The sequence below is a fragment of the Rutidosis leptorrhynchoides genome, chromosome 2 (assembly GCF_046630445.1).
Source record: "Rutidosis leptorrhynchoides isolate AG116_Rl617_1_P2 chromosome 2, CSIRO_AGI_Rlap_v1, whole genome shotgun sequence".
Classification (NCBI taxonomy): Eukaryota; Viridiplantae; Streptophyta; class Magnoliopsida; order Asterales; family Asteraceae; genus Rutidosis; species Rutidosis leptorrhynchoides.
Window position 1 is genome coordinate 374365298 of NC_092334.1, and position 14642 is coordinate 374379939.

Genomic DNA, 14642 nt, shown 5'->3' on the forward strand with positions numbered 1-14642 from the left:
TGGTGTCTCCTAGTTTTTCAGGAAGAGTATTTAAAAGAATGGCTGAACAATCCGCGTTCAGCGGGACATTGGGTACTTCGGGTACCTTATCCTTGGTTGATAGGAGTTTCCTAAAATACTTCTTACTATGAGGATTTTTAGACATAGTGTCCAAAAATTTACCGTCAAGCTTGAAAGATTTCATCTTATTATGTCTTTTCTTGAGACGGCCCGGGAATGGAATGGGTGCTTTAGGTGATGACTCAATGACTACTACTGAATGGGTATTAGTTAGTTTCTTCTCCGTAGAAGAAACTGAAGGTTGGCTATGTGCCACCTTTGAGTCATTTTTAGGACAACCAAGAGAATCGAGACGTTGATTTAGCTGGCTTATTTGATTTTTAAGACTACGCAGGTGATTAGTCATGTCTAAGTCAGTTGCGTCTTGTCTTGTTGTGATCATGTTGATGATTCGTAGTAGGACATCATCTGGACTTATCTCTGGTGGGGTAATGGGTTTAGTGGGTGGGTTGTGTGGATGAGCTAGGATCTTATCGATGTAGACAACAGAGTCCTCACATTCGGCCTCGTATACCTTGGCCAGATGTGAGTCAGTACAATTCTGGCATAATTGAACTTGAGACACATGTTGCGGGAGTTTCTTTAGCTCTCCAACTTCTTTGGTGAGGTTTTCTATTTGTTCCGAGAGATATTTTATGGTTTTGATAGGATCGGAGGCGGAAAGCGATGTTGCTGATGAAATGTGCTCTTCCGTATTCCAATCGTGATGGTGCATAGTCATCTCCTCGATCAATCTCCAGGCCTCGTTAGCAGTGAAGTTCATGAAGTTACCCTGAGAAACAGCATCAAGAGTAGACTTGTTGTTCTGATTCAGACCTTTGTAGAAGGTCAAAATCTTATCAGAGCTCTCAATACGATGATTCGGGCATCTTTGAAGCAAGTGTTTGAATCTTTCCCATGCGGTGTAGAGTGATTCATCGTATACTTGTTGAAAGTTTACGATATCATTCCTAAGTCTGATTTGTTTTGATGGGGGAAAGTACTTGATTAAGAAAGTTGTTGCCATTTCCTCCCATATGGTGATAGAGTTGGGTTCTAACCCCTCGAACCAGGCTTTTGCATGAAGAGTTAAGGAATAGGGGAACATATATAGACGAACTACATCTTTTTCAACCCAGTTTTGCTTATATGAGTTGGATAAGGAGAGGAATTTATCTAAGTGAGAGTTGGGATCGTCAATTGGTAAGCCATGGAATAGACAGTGATTCTGAATGAGTTGTATGATGCTATGCTTAAGCACAAAAGACGCTCCATTAACCTCTGGATAGAGTATCGGTCCTCCTCGTCCTTCTAACGAGAGTTTGGTGATGTCAGCGAGAGTGATGCGTGCAGTCATCGTTGAACTATCGGCAGGTAAGTGTGGATCTCGTCGGATGGGTACAATGTATGATATCGGATAGAAGAAAGGATGTGTCGGAAGAATTCTTAGCGGTCTAAGTAGGTTAAACCATCCTAAAGGTTCACTAATAAGGAAGTCCATTTTAAACTTTTTAATTAATCTAAATTAAGCTAATATTATCTAACCTAACTACGGTAAACTAGTAACTTCTGACAAAGCTAGTTTCTATCAAAAGGTTCTCTTAAAAACTAACTAACCTAAACAGGCTCCAAATCGTACAACCGCTCCCCGGCAGCGGCGTCAAAAATTTAACTCTCCCGTGATATGCCCGAATCAGACGGTTTATTTATGCAGTGTCGTTAGGTCGCAAAACGTCAACTCAGGATACCAACGGCAGAAGTCGAATGTTTAATTTATATATGCTGGGCATAAATCTATTATTCCTTCCCATGGGTTAGCAAGGGCAAATATAACCTAGGGTCGTTCCTTGAGCGGTCGAATTTGAAACGGAGCTTATCTAGATAATTTAGTGATTAAGATGGGTTTGTACACAATTCAGTATCCAAGACTAGTGGCCAGGTACACCTTGTGTGGAGAGGCAGGATCTTTTTGGTCCCAATAAATTGGCGACTGTTCAGAAAATCCAATAACCAAGTCCAACCGGTTTATTCTAGACACCACTTTATCCGGAATATCAAATTGTGTAAAGGCAATAGTTGGGTTGATTTGTTTATATAATTGTAATTAAAATATTAAAGCAATATAATTAAAATAAGCTAGCTAGCATGCAACAACTAAGGACAGAGAAGATGTGGTTCACCATGATTTAAGATAACGTAGTGTTGGGATGATTATGAGAGACTCCTTGGACAGATATACCTTGGTGTGAACACTAGATTCCCTACTAAGCGGTTTCCCGGTTAGCATGTCACGAGGAACTAGGCTTTGAAGATTCTGATCGGATGGACTATGCTCAACTCCTGACGCTTTATCCGGTTTAAGGATATAAGCGGCCCATCTTGGATGCAGTACATACCTTGAGCGCACGAATAAAGTAGCATAGCCATATACATATAGAATATCCAACCTTTCTTAACACCTTAGTGTATCACCCAAGTGAGTGGTTATGATTGTGTTTCGAATCCCTTTCTGTCAATGGTTTGGTAAAATCTAAGGGTTTGTAGACAAATTAGAACATCCGATAGTTCTCAGTCATCCTTAAGATTTATAAGCTTAGTTTGTATTGTAGTGCGTTAAACTCCCATTTATGACTTAAACCAGCCCTTACTTAAATCTACCCAATAAATCCCTTAGTTATCCACCATATACTAGACTTATAGTGGTTCCATAGCTTCTAACCTTGACCATGCTCAAGTGGTCCTATAGTACATCAACACTGTACTCTACTGTTGCAACAGTATTTCCTCAAGTCTTATACTCGTGACCAATGTCTTGATCTGGTCCTACGGTAATTCCCCATGTACTTTATAGTATTTCCAATGGGTTCATACCTTGACCAATGTATAAATACAGATAACTAATTACCTTTATAATGTCGACTTTATAAAAGGTTTTAATCACGTTTATTGGTGGAAGGACGATAATAACGAGGTTTAATATGATAGACAGAAAGTGAGTACGAAACGATAATCATCCCTAACTAACATTAATAAATCATGGAAAACAATCAAGCAATTACTCACACATCATGGCAATAAGCATTTCAATCATTAATAAATCACAAACATCAAAGAAGAACATTATGATGGATTAATAAAAGAAAAGGATAGATAGTACCTGATAATGTCGGCAGAATAACACTTTATTACTTCATAATATCCATAGCGTTACAATGCTTGAAAGCTTCTACTACTAACTACATACTAATCTCCTATTGATCACTAGAGAGCGACAATAGAGAGATTATTACATTTCCTAATCTCTGTACTTTTCTCTCTCTAGAAACTAGAGAGAGAAAGTAGAGAGAGAACTAATCTCTTATAGATCACTAGAGAGCGACTATAGAGAGATATTTGAGAGAGAAAAGTGAAGAATGGTGTGTGTTTTGGTGTGTTGAAATGAGAAGTGAAGCCCTCCTTTTATAAGCAAAGCTTGGGGGCAAAATTGTAATTTTTGGCTGAAAAACGCCTGGAAGGTGGTATGGCAGGGTATAATTTTCTGAAAAAACGCCTGGCAGGTGGTATGGCAGGGTACACTGGCAGGCCATTTTTGGCAGGGCGTATGCATACTGGCAGGGCGGATGGCAAGTGGTATGGCAGGGCGGATTTTGTGCTGGTCAGCCTTGATTCCCTGGATCGTAACTTGATTTCTCGTTTTCGCTCTAGAATCTTCGTTTTAGCTCCGTTTTTGATGATTCTTGCGCGCACGCGTTCGTAATTGAATATCCTACAACACGAGGTTAAGTAATTAAACTTTTCCAAAAATTATAAAATAAGTTATTTAAAAGCGAGTTAATCGTCTTAGCAGGTTTTGCTCGTTTTTCCTCATTTCTTATCTGTTTTTAGTGATTCTTGAAACATAGCCTTTGTAATGACTAAATCTACCAAATTAACCAACAAAGTGATTATTTTGGCGATAAAGTTTGGAACTTTATGGTTTTAGGGCTCAATATCGGGGGTAAAAAACGTGACTTTTTTGGCCGATATCATCTATATAATTAGAATAACATCTGATATCCGAAAATCATTTCATATCAAAATCCTCTAACTAATCGTAAAAGATGGATCCTACACCTAGTTTGGATTCCATTAGTTTCGGGAGCGATTTCGAGATGTATATTGAAATAGACTCTGAAGTCAATAAACCTGAAGTGCCTCAACCATTTAGCTATTTTTCCTTCTGGAGGAGATGGGGGTGGGTCCGAGACTTACTCACCCGATGGAGAAATGAAGAAGGCAAACCCTACCATGAACCAAACTTACCTCCTAACATCGGAGAAAATGATGTACTCACCGGTGAACCTATGCGCAACACTGTTTTCACCCTTCTTGCCAAAAGATTTCCGCCTCGAAGGTCGCATTACTGCAATATCAGAAAATATTCAACCCCTATTTCTGACATACCAATCGAAGGGGAATATTAGAAGAAGTTAGGGAACTTCAAATTGATAATCAAGATCTATCGAATCAGATGAGTGGGTGGATAGAAATGATAGAGGGTAGGATAGAAACCCTGACAAGAATGGTGCGTGATTTACAAGCTATACTTATTACTCCAACGTCATCACCAGCCTCAGCAACAACAACATTTATACCACCGACAGCAACATCCACATCACCAGCCTCGACATCACCATCTGTACCGCGAGCATAATCTTCGTTATACCTATCGTTCTATCTACTTTATCTTTGTTCTACATATCAATCTACATCAATTATCTTCGTTCTACGTGGCAATTATGTAATCTCTAAAGTCTTAAAGATTATATATTCTCGTTCTAACGGTAAATTAAATGAGCTTAGTATCATATTGACTCATTAAATCCATGATTATATCTGAGGAAAATATATATGTATATATATTTTCATAAAGATTTTAATTAAAAATTCTTTCGTACAAACTGTTATTGGTGAAAATATTTTAACGGGTAGGTAATACCCGAGGAATATTTAGATTTCACATTAATAAGTACACTGTACATTCTTTCAAATCAAATTCAACAGTCATTTACTATCCTATTTACAACCACTGATATACGAATCTATTCACCACAGAATAACCATTTTTATTCAATTTCATATTTGGATTTTGACCTATCAGAATCCAACAAGTGGCATAATGAAGAAAATATTAGACAAAATAAAATTTGTTAGAAACAAATAAATTAACTATGAGAAGAATTTTGATAAGAATCCACGCTAACTGTTCCTAGCTAACTGTTCCTAGCTAATTGATTACATTTTATTTATCGCAATTTATTTATCGCAATTTATATTCTCGCAATTTTATTTATCGTCATTTCATTTCTGTTATTTATTTTACGCACTTTAAATATCGAGACACGTATACAAGGTTTTGACATATCATATCGACACATCTATATATATTATTTGGAATAACCATAGACACTCTATATGATGTAATGCATGAGTTCGCTATACAGGGTTGAGGTTGATTCTACAATAATATATATACTTTGAGTTGTGATCGAGTCTGAGACATGTACACGGGTCACGATAAGTATTAATTAATTCGAATATTATATATTAAGTTATATATGAATTATTGGACTGTTAACTGTGGACTATCAACTGTAGACTACTAACATTGGACAATCAAAATGAATTAAATTACTAATTATAACATATGAAACTAAACAATTCTTCAAGTTTGCCACTTGATTTCATCTTAAACATCCTTTGTATCTTGACGATCACAATTAGCGTTTAATCATCTAAAAACCTTCGATATTCTTGAAAACCCTCGGTTTGATAACCGATGATCCAGATCCGTTAACTTTGAAAATGCCAACGAAGTAGCATGTTGTAGATGACCTAAATGGCCAAAAGTTTGATAATAAAGAATGGAATGTTGGGAACGCTCGATAGAAAAAACCTTCTCTCTCTCCCTCTCTTCTCTCAAAACCACCATCGTGATCCAATGATCACCACCAAGTAACCACCTCCGTTGAAAACATCCCCGCAGCCTCCCATTACCAACTTATAAAAACTTGAGTTCACAGCCAAAAACAACATGAAAAACTTAGTCTAGTTAGGAAGCTAATGAACGAGAGCGAGAACGGAGTTCACGAATTTAATTCGATATTAAACTCGGTCAGTTACTTTTTGAAGATAAACTCTTAACCAAAATCGAATATTGTTACATTCATAGTCTTGTCAACCATTTTTCTTATCTCTGATTTAAACCGAGTCAAATTAAAACATTTCGAAACAACCATTAAAAGTTATTGTTTTCGTTTTATAATATATATCATGAACTTGTGGGTCTTAGAACATATAGCTTGTTAATGGCTAGAACTGAAAGAAGTAATGTAATAATCAAAATCAAGAATATGATTGACTTTGTTTCAATTATAAATATTTAAAAGCTATGATAAAACGAAAGATGAAGTTTATTGACTATTCCAACTCTCTTTTATTCTCGAAGATGGTTAGCTAAGATCCTCCGGATTAGAACGAGATCGTCATCTTCTGTTTCTGCTACTTCGTTTTTCCTGATATTCGACAGCCACCTGCGGTTGTTTAAGTAAGGAAGATGTACAGTGATTATGGTATGATGATGTTAATAAGATAACGAAGTTGATTATGATGAGATATTGATGTTAAGCGATGGAAATAATGATGATATGAAAATAATAATAACGATGAATGATGATGGCAATATGATGATTGGGGTTGACGAGTAACGATGATGATGAACTCGTTTGAGATGGCCTGATCGAATCCAAATACAACACCCATTTAATCAACTTATTGCAACAGTGTTGGACTTATTAAATCCAATGGATCAAATAAATGGGTTTTGCTATTTGGGCTTTTTAATTTAAGATGATTGACTAAGCCCACTTATTGTTATTAAGAGGTTCGTGAATCCAAGGCCAACCTTGCATTGTTCAGTTCCATCGTATTCATATCTTTACTACAAAATATCGTATGGTGAGTTTCATTTGCTTCCTTTTTAATTGCTTTTTGCAATTTATATTTTTGGGACTGAGAATACATGCGCTGCTTTTATGTTTGACGAAATAGACACAAGTACTTAAAATATATTCTATGTTGAGTTGTACCACCCTACATATCTTCCCTAATAGCTTGGTAACTAATATTTACATGTTGGAAGAACATGTAAGCGCGAATCCTATTGATAGATCTATCGGGTTTGACCACCCTAACCGGGCTAGTCGCTCTAGTATCGTAAATGGTTGCATAGTACTTCATTTTTACTACACTTGGTACAGTGTAGAGAGATTTCATAATAAAGGAAATATGCCACATTAATTGTTAAGTATGGTTACCGAAGCGCTCAACAACTTATAGAATACTTTTATACACTTGCGAGTATACATATATTTATAAACGGAAATCTTGTGGTCTATTAATATATTCAAATGATTGTTATGATAAACCTATGAACTCACCAACCTTTTGGTTGACACTTTTAAGCATGTTTATTCTCATGTATAAAAGAAATCTTTCGCTGTGCATTTGCTCATATTAGAGATATTACTTGAAGTTGTACATGACATATTTACGTCAGTACCTCGCAATGAGACCAGATGTTGATGACTTCGTCCAGGAGGATTAGAACGGGTCGTTACAGTAACAAACAAAAGAGTTTATAAATTAGTTTATGTTGGTACATGAATCCCCAGCCGTAGTTTATTCTTACGTTTAGTACATTCGGTTATGTAATAATGTTATTTACTAGTGACTATTGATTACTATGGTGATTGTGCTTTCTTAGTTTATTAAATAATCAATATGTTAAACTGCACACAGTCGACCGAGTGTGTGTACACACTCGACCGACTGTGTAAGTCAGTCGACCGACTGACAGACACACTCGACCGAGTGTGTCTGACTTGCAGTATATATACGGGTTTAGACTTCTTTGATGAGGTTACTTGTCCCATTTGTTCCAAATCGTTGTTTTTCGTCTCCAGAAAACCCTAACACCGAATACCACCGAAATACATCGTCTAGGTGTCGATCTAATCTAGGTTTTGCACTAGGTTCGACCAATTCGATCCCAAAACGACCCGTATCTCGATTTATCTCTATTCTATTGTGTTCCGCCTTTAGTTTAGAGTTCAAGCGACCTAAGATCCATAGATTTATCGTCTACAAAGTGGTATCAGAGCCGGAGTCTCTGGTTTTTGCTTGATCAAATCGTTTTTTGGGTCAAAGTTTGTGTTTTTGGTGTTTTTAGGTTTTTGGTCTATTAATCTGTGTTTACACGTTATTGTTAGTGTTTTTATTGTCAAAAGGTGTTTCTGGATTGTTTATTTTCGTTATCTACGTGTTGTTTTTGAGTTTTCCATCCATAATCGATTGCAAAATCGATTTTTGTCTAGAAAACCCTAATAGTCGACCAGCTTCAATCGACCGTGAGAGTTAGACAATCGGCCGTGTGTGTTTGCAATACCCAAGGCTTATATAGTAACGAAGTGCTGCCAAAATTTTGTTAGACAATCGACCGTGTGATAAGTACAATCGATCGTGTGTCTTATACAGTCGACCGTGTGTCAGAGATAGTCGACCGTGTGACTTAATCAGAATCTTAATTAATCTTTTATTTTCAAACTTAATCAGTTAACATGTCGGACACTAATGAACAAGTGATAAATGAATATAGCGCGTTAGTAATTGCACCTGGACTACAAAAACTGTTACTTAACGAAAGCGAATCTGGATCGACAAATAAAGTACCTCGACTTGACAATCTTAAAGACTTCTTGGACTGGAAAGTTAGGTTTGTTATTTACTTAAATGGTGTTGACTCTAGACTTTGGGAATGTATTGAGAATCCATTTGTTTAGCCTTATGGAGGTGATGGTGAACCCAAAGAAACTCAACAGTTTAGTCCTACAGAGCGTGAACAATATAATCTTGAGTGTAGATGTTATGCTCAGCTAACGCAAGCATTGTCAAAGGACATTTTCCAGCAGTTCAAAAACCGTAACAAAACCGCGTATACTCTTTGGTTGGCCCTTCAATCTGCAGCAGAGGGTACTGCTACTTATCGGGAAACAAAAGGTAAGGTATTGAAGGATGAATGGAGGGCATTTGCTGCTCTTCCATCAGAGTCACTGGGACAAACTTTGGAGAGATATCGATTACTGGTAGCAGAGATGGCGGATTATTGGATTGATGTACCTGATGATAAGGCAGTCAGGGTGTTGAAAGATGGTCTTCCAGAAAAGTGGGACCATGAGATTGAAAAGATTCAGAACATGTACAGCACATCAGGTCGTACGTTAACATTGACAGCTTTTACTTCTAAGTTGATGGAGAAGGATATTCAGGTAGAAGCTAAGAGGAAGAGACTTGGTTCGGTAGTTGCTTCTGCATCCACTTTAGCTTCATCTTCTGGTCATGCTCCATTACAAACAGCCTATATTACAGCAAATGCTTCTCAAATGTCTACTCCACAATCTCAGTCTGGCTACTTTAATGCTAAATCACAAGCTCAGACTCAGAATTCTCCTTCTCAACAGACTCAGACTCAGACTCCTGTGTTTCAAACTGAGAATATCAGGAAGAGGCCCATCGAATCAATTCAGGAAGATATGGCTCTGGCAGCTATTGTTGTTAACTCATACAATGATATGATTAGTGGACAAGTGATTAATAGTCATCTTGAAAATGAAGACTATGATCAGATTGATGAGGACGATATCGAAAGGATGGATATACTTTATTGCATGGGTAGCATTGTTAGACGGGCTAGGAAGTACTTGAAGAAAACCGGACAGAGGTCTTTGAGTTTGAATCGAGATTCGTAGTTTGGTTTTGATATGTCAAAGGTTAGATGCTTCAATTGTGATGAGCTTGGTCATTTTAAGAAGACTTGCACGAGGCCACCCAAGACTGGTTTTTCTGATCCTTTTCACAATACAACCATTTCAGTTACTCCACAACATGTTATTGTTGAGAAAGAAACTTCGGGGTCTATTCAATCTAAGGCCTTGATGACCACGTATGCTGATGAAGTGTGTGACTGGTCCATCATGGCAGATACGCATCAAGCTAATGTTGTGTTTGTAGGTAGAACTGAAGCTAAAATTGAAGAAGAAAGAATTGCTAGGAGAAATGCAGGTTGTACTGGAAAAGATAATCCGAATTGCACCTGCTATGTGTGCAAATGTGATGCTAGAATGAAAAGAGCTGAGGAGATTATGAAGTTGAGCCTCAGAAAGAGGATTAAAGATCGACTGTATGATAAGTTTCGCCAAGCTCGAGACCTATCAGATTTTGAGTTTACGACTGATTCTTCCGATGAGGATGAAGAAAGAAGTTGTCATGTTGGTACTTAGTTCAGAGAAGAGTTGGGACACTTGCTCAATTGTGATCTTAAGAGTGGTGACGAGAAGATTGTTACTGTTCGGAGTCCAGTGTGTTCAGACAACAGTGAGAACAAAGGATGTTATTAAGCTGATTACGCGGATAGTACGAGTTCAGAGTCTGAGTCAGAATCAGATGAAGACACTCAGGTTAGAAGCAACATATATGCATTTATGGCCAACACATCCGGTAACGATAAGGTATGTAATGACTCAGTTTCTAATTGTTCTAAATGCATTGGTTATGAACAGGAAATTGAGAGGCTTGAGTGTGTTATCACAAAGCTTAATGAGATATCCGTTACATGTGAGACATGTCCTAAGCTTAGAGTTGACCTTAAGAATTTAAGTTTGGAGAATCAGACTAATAAAAAGAACTATGATGATGCGCTTTTCTACCTTAATAAACAGAAATAGTATGTTGATGTGATTAAGTCTTTAGAAAATCAGGTGGGTCACTTAAAATCAACGGTTATAGATGATGGAAAAGTGATTACTATGTATTTGGGACAGGTAGAGACCCTTAAGGCTGAAAGAGATTCATTTAAGTTGAAATACGAGTCTGAAAAAGCTAGGATCGACAATTGGCAGAGGATGTCTTATGTGAAACAGACTTTGAATCCTCCTAAACAGCAGGGTTTAGGTTACAATCAGGTTGCCCCGCCACTTTTAGGTGAGTATATTAACAAACCAGTTGAGAAAAGTAAGGGTCTTGTTGTAGAACTAGAATATGGTAAGCCTAAAGAAGCACCTGTTGAGAGTACAGTTAAGATAGTTGCGTCGGAGAAATCTTTAGATGTTGTCTATGAAACAGAGTCAGATACTAATATCGACACTGAGAAAGACAGCAAACCATTTGAGTTGGTCACTAAACCAGTTACCATTATGAAAAATCCTATTAAGGCAAGTAAGATGACTGAGAGTAAAAAGGCTCAGTCTAAGAAAACTGTGACTCCCAAACAGAATAAGAAGAAGAACACCTAGGGAGTGTCACCTAAGTTTGTCAGTAAGGGCAGATTAGATGAATCAGGTCCTAAGGTAGAACAATCACCAACAGAGGCAAGTTCTAAATCTGGGAATGTGTCCAAGTATGTTCCGCCGGGTCGTCGACAGACTGTTATGCAACAAGTCTCGTCATCCCCTACGACTAGACAACATACTGAACCACCTAGGAGATAGTTTTCACCAATTAGACGCAAAGTGTTTAATTCTCATGATTTTGATAATGTTAACTTCTTTAATTGTGGGAGGTTGGGACACAGGGCTATGAATTGTAGACCCATTCGACAGACACCAAGAAGGAAGGTTGATTTTAGTCCAAATCGGTTCTTTAATAGGAGATCACCTTCACCAGAGTTTAATTCCTTTTCAGTGCAAACAAATGATAAAAGGATTTTTCAAACCAATGATTATTATAGAAAACCTTTACCGAATAACACAGTTTAGAAACCTAAATCAGAAGTTAAGAGTGTTCATCGTACTGAAGGTCCTTCTGGATCTAAAGGACAATGGGTGGAATTGCCAGTTATTGGTGTTGATGGGAAACCCACTGCCATTCGAGCATGGGTGGCCCTCTCTAACTAATCCTCTTATTTTAATGTGCAGGTCGCCTACAATCCACGCTGCAGTACTTGGATTGTTGATAGTGGGGCGTCCAGGCACATGACAGGGAACTTGTCTTTGCTTTCTAGTGTGAAAACAGTAGATGGAGGACCAGTTTCTTTTGCAGGTATTGAAGGAGTATTTATTACTGCTCAGGGTGTATTGCTAATGAGAATGTCAGCTTTGATAAACTTAACTATGTAGAGCAGATGTCGAAGAATCTGCTTTTTGTTTCACAAGTTGCTGATAAGAAATATACTGTTGCTTTTGATGATAAGTTTTGTTATATTTTGAGAAAAGAGTTCATTATTCCGGAGGACATGATTCTGATGACTGCTCCAAGATGCAAGGATCTCTATATCCTTGATATGCATAAGGCTCATGTTAAGGCAGCTACAGGCCATCAGACCTTTGTTTCTAAAGCTACTGAACAGGAGTCGATTATTTGGCACAAGCGTATGGGTCATCTGAGTCTAAGGAAGATGAATAATCTAGTACACAATGGATTAGTTGATGGTGTGAATGTTAAGAGTTTTCATATTCCTGAAGTATGTATTCTGTGTAAACAGGGGAAGCAGACTAGAAAGTCACATACTACCAAAAAGCATCATTCTGTAAATATCCCTTTGGAGCTGCTACACATGGATCTTTTTGGTCCAGTTAATTGTAAAACTCTCACTGGAGAATCATATTGCTTGGTAGTTACAGATGAGTATTCCCGATTTTCGTGGGTTGTGATGTTGAAACTCAAGTCAGACACGTTTGAGCATTTTAAAGTGTTGATTCTGAAGCTTGAAAGTCTGTATAACTTGAAGGTAAGAAAGATTCGTACTGATAATGGTACAGAATTTAAGAACATTCAGATGCAGCTGTTTTGTAATGAGAAGGGGATACAACAACAGTTCAGTCCAGCTTATACACCTCAATCAAACGGTGTTGCTGAACGAAAGAATAGGACTCTAATCGAAACCGCAAGAACTATGCTAGCTGATTCATGTCTTCCAATTGTTTTCTGGGGAGAAGCCGTGAGTACTGCTTTTTATGTAATGAACAGAGTTCTAGTGGTGAAGAGACATGGTAAAACGTGTTATGAGCTGTTGCACAAGAGAAAGCCTAATATCAAACATTTTAAACCTTTTGGTGCACCTTGTACTATCCTGGTACGAGACGCTGGAGGGAAATTCAATTCAAAGGTGATCTCTGGTATCTTCTTAGGATATGGGAATCCAAACAAACGGGTGTATAACACTGAGTCTAGGCTTGTGGAAGAACGTTATGAGGTGGATATTCAGCGCAATGCTCCACCTCGTGTCAGTAAAGGGTTCGCTTGGCAATTTGAATATGATAAACTGTTTGATTCCTTCAATCTTCCGCCCTATGCTACAGAGGAGGAGATTTTAACTCAGGTTTTGTTTGATTCTCAAAACTCAACTGACAATGTTGTTACTATTCCACCACAGGTTCAGAATCAGATTTCTAGCTTGCAACCTAGTCCATAGAGAGTGACAGATACTTTTGATTCAAATAAGGACGGGGTAGTATATACAGATGACGATAGTGACCTTGAAGATGATGAGGAAGTTAACTGATCACGATTGGCAGAGGAACATCTTAATCCTCTATATAATCAACCACCAACTGTGACAGTGCCTGAACAGCCAACTGAAGCAGGAGGTGTGAGAAGATCCAATCGTGTTATTTTACTGCCTAAACGTCTACAGGATTCTTATGTGGACGCACGAGGAATTCCTCATTTTAGTATTCCCCAAAGTACGACAACTGAGGCATCAACTTCTGAGGTTCCGACCACATCAGAGGTCCCGGTGATTAACAATAGTTCAACAGCAGCAGATGATGTTCAGACTGTAAGTGCGAATGTGGTTACAGCATTTTATTCTTCGCTGAATAAGACAGGTAGGATATTTGTGCATGCTCACTCATGCTATGTATGTCAAATTGAACCAAAAGATGCTTATGAGGCACTGAAGTATGATGAGTGGGTTAGTGCAATGCAAGAGGAGCTGTTATAGTTTAAACATTTGAAGGTTTGGAAGCTAGTCAATCCACCACATGGTTGTGTGCCCTATGGTCTTCGATGGGTTTTGAAGAACAAGAAGGATGAACAGGGTATAGTTATTAGAAACAAAGCTAGATTGGTGGTAAAGGGATATCAACAAATACCTGAAATTGACTATGATGAGGTTTTTGCTCTGGTTGCACGACTGGAAGCAATCAGGATTTTCTTGGCCTTTGCATCCTTCATGGGTTTTAAAGTTTTTCAGATGGATGTGAAAAGCGCGTTTTTTGTACGGAGAGATCAATGACAGGGTGTTTGTTGAACAACCACCCGATTTCGAAGACCCTCATTTCCCAGAAAAGGTTTATAGACTTGAAAAGGCACTTTATGGTCTTCACCAAGCTCCTCGAGCATGGTATGCAACGTTGTCCAATTACATGATTGAAAATGGTTTTCGGAGAGGTGTCATTGATCAGACACTTTTCATCAAAATGAAGGGACAACATCTTATGTTAGTGCAGGTTTATGTTGATGATATTATATTCGGGTCAACAGATCAGGGTATGGTTGATGAGTTTGAG

General features: G+C 37.9%; 1 non-coding gene across 1 annotated transcript; it reads left to right on the top strand.

Annotated features, from left to right (window-relative positions):
* The first annotated feature begins 911 nt into the window (after positions 1-911).
* LOC139894790 (small nucleolar RNA R71) lies at positions 912-1018 on the top strand. Its single transcript, XR_011775273.1, has one exon. It is a non-coding gene; the product is annotated as a small nucleolar RNA R71 (small nucleolar RNA).
* Positions 1019-14642: the final 13624 nt, after the last annotated feature.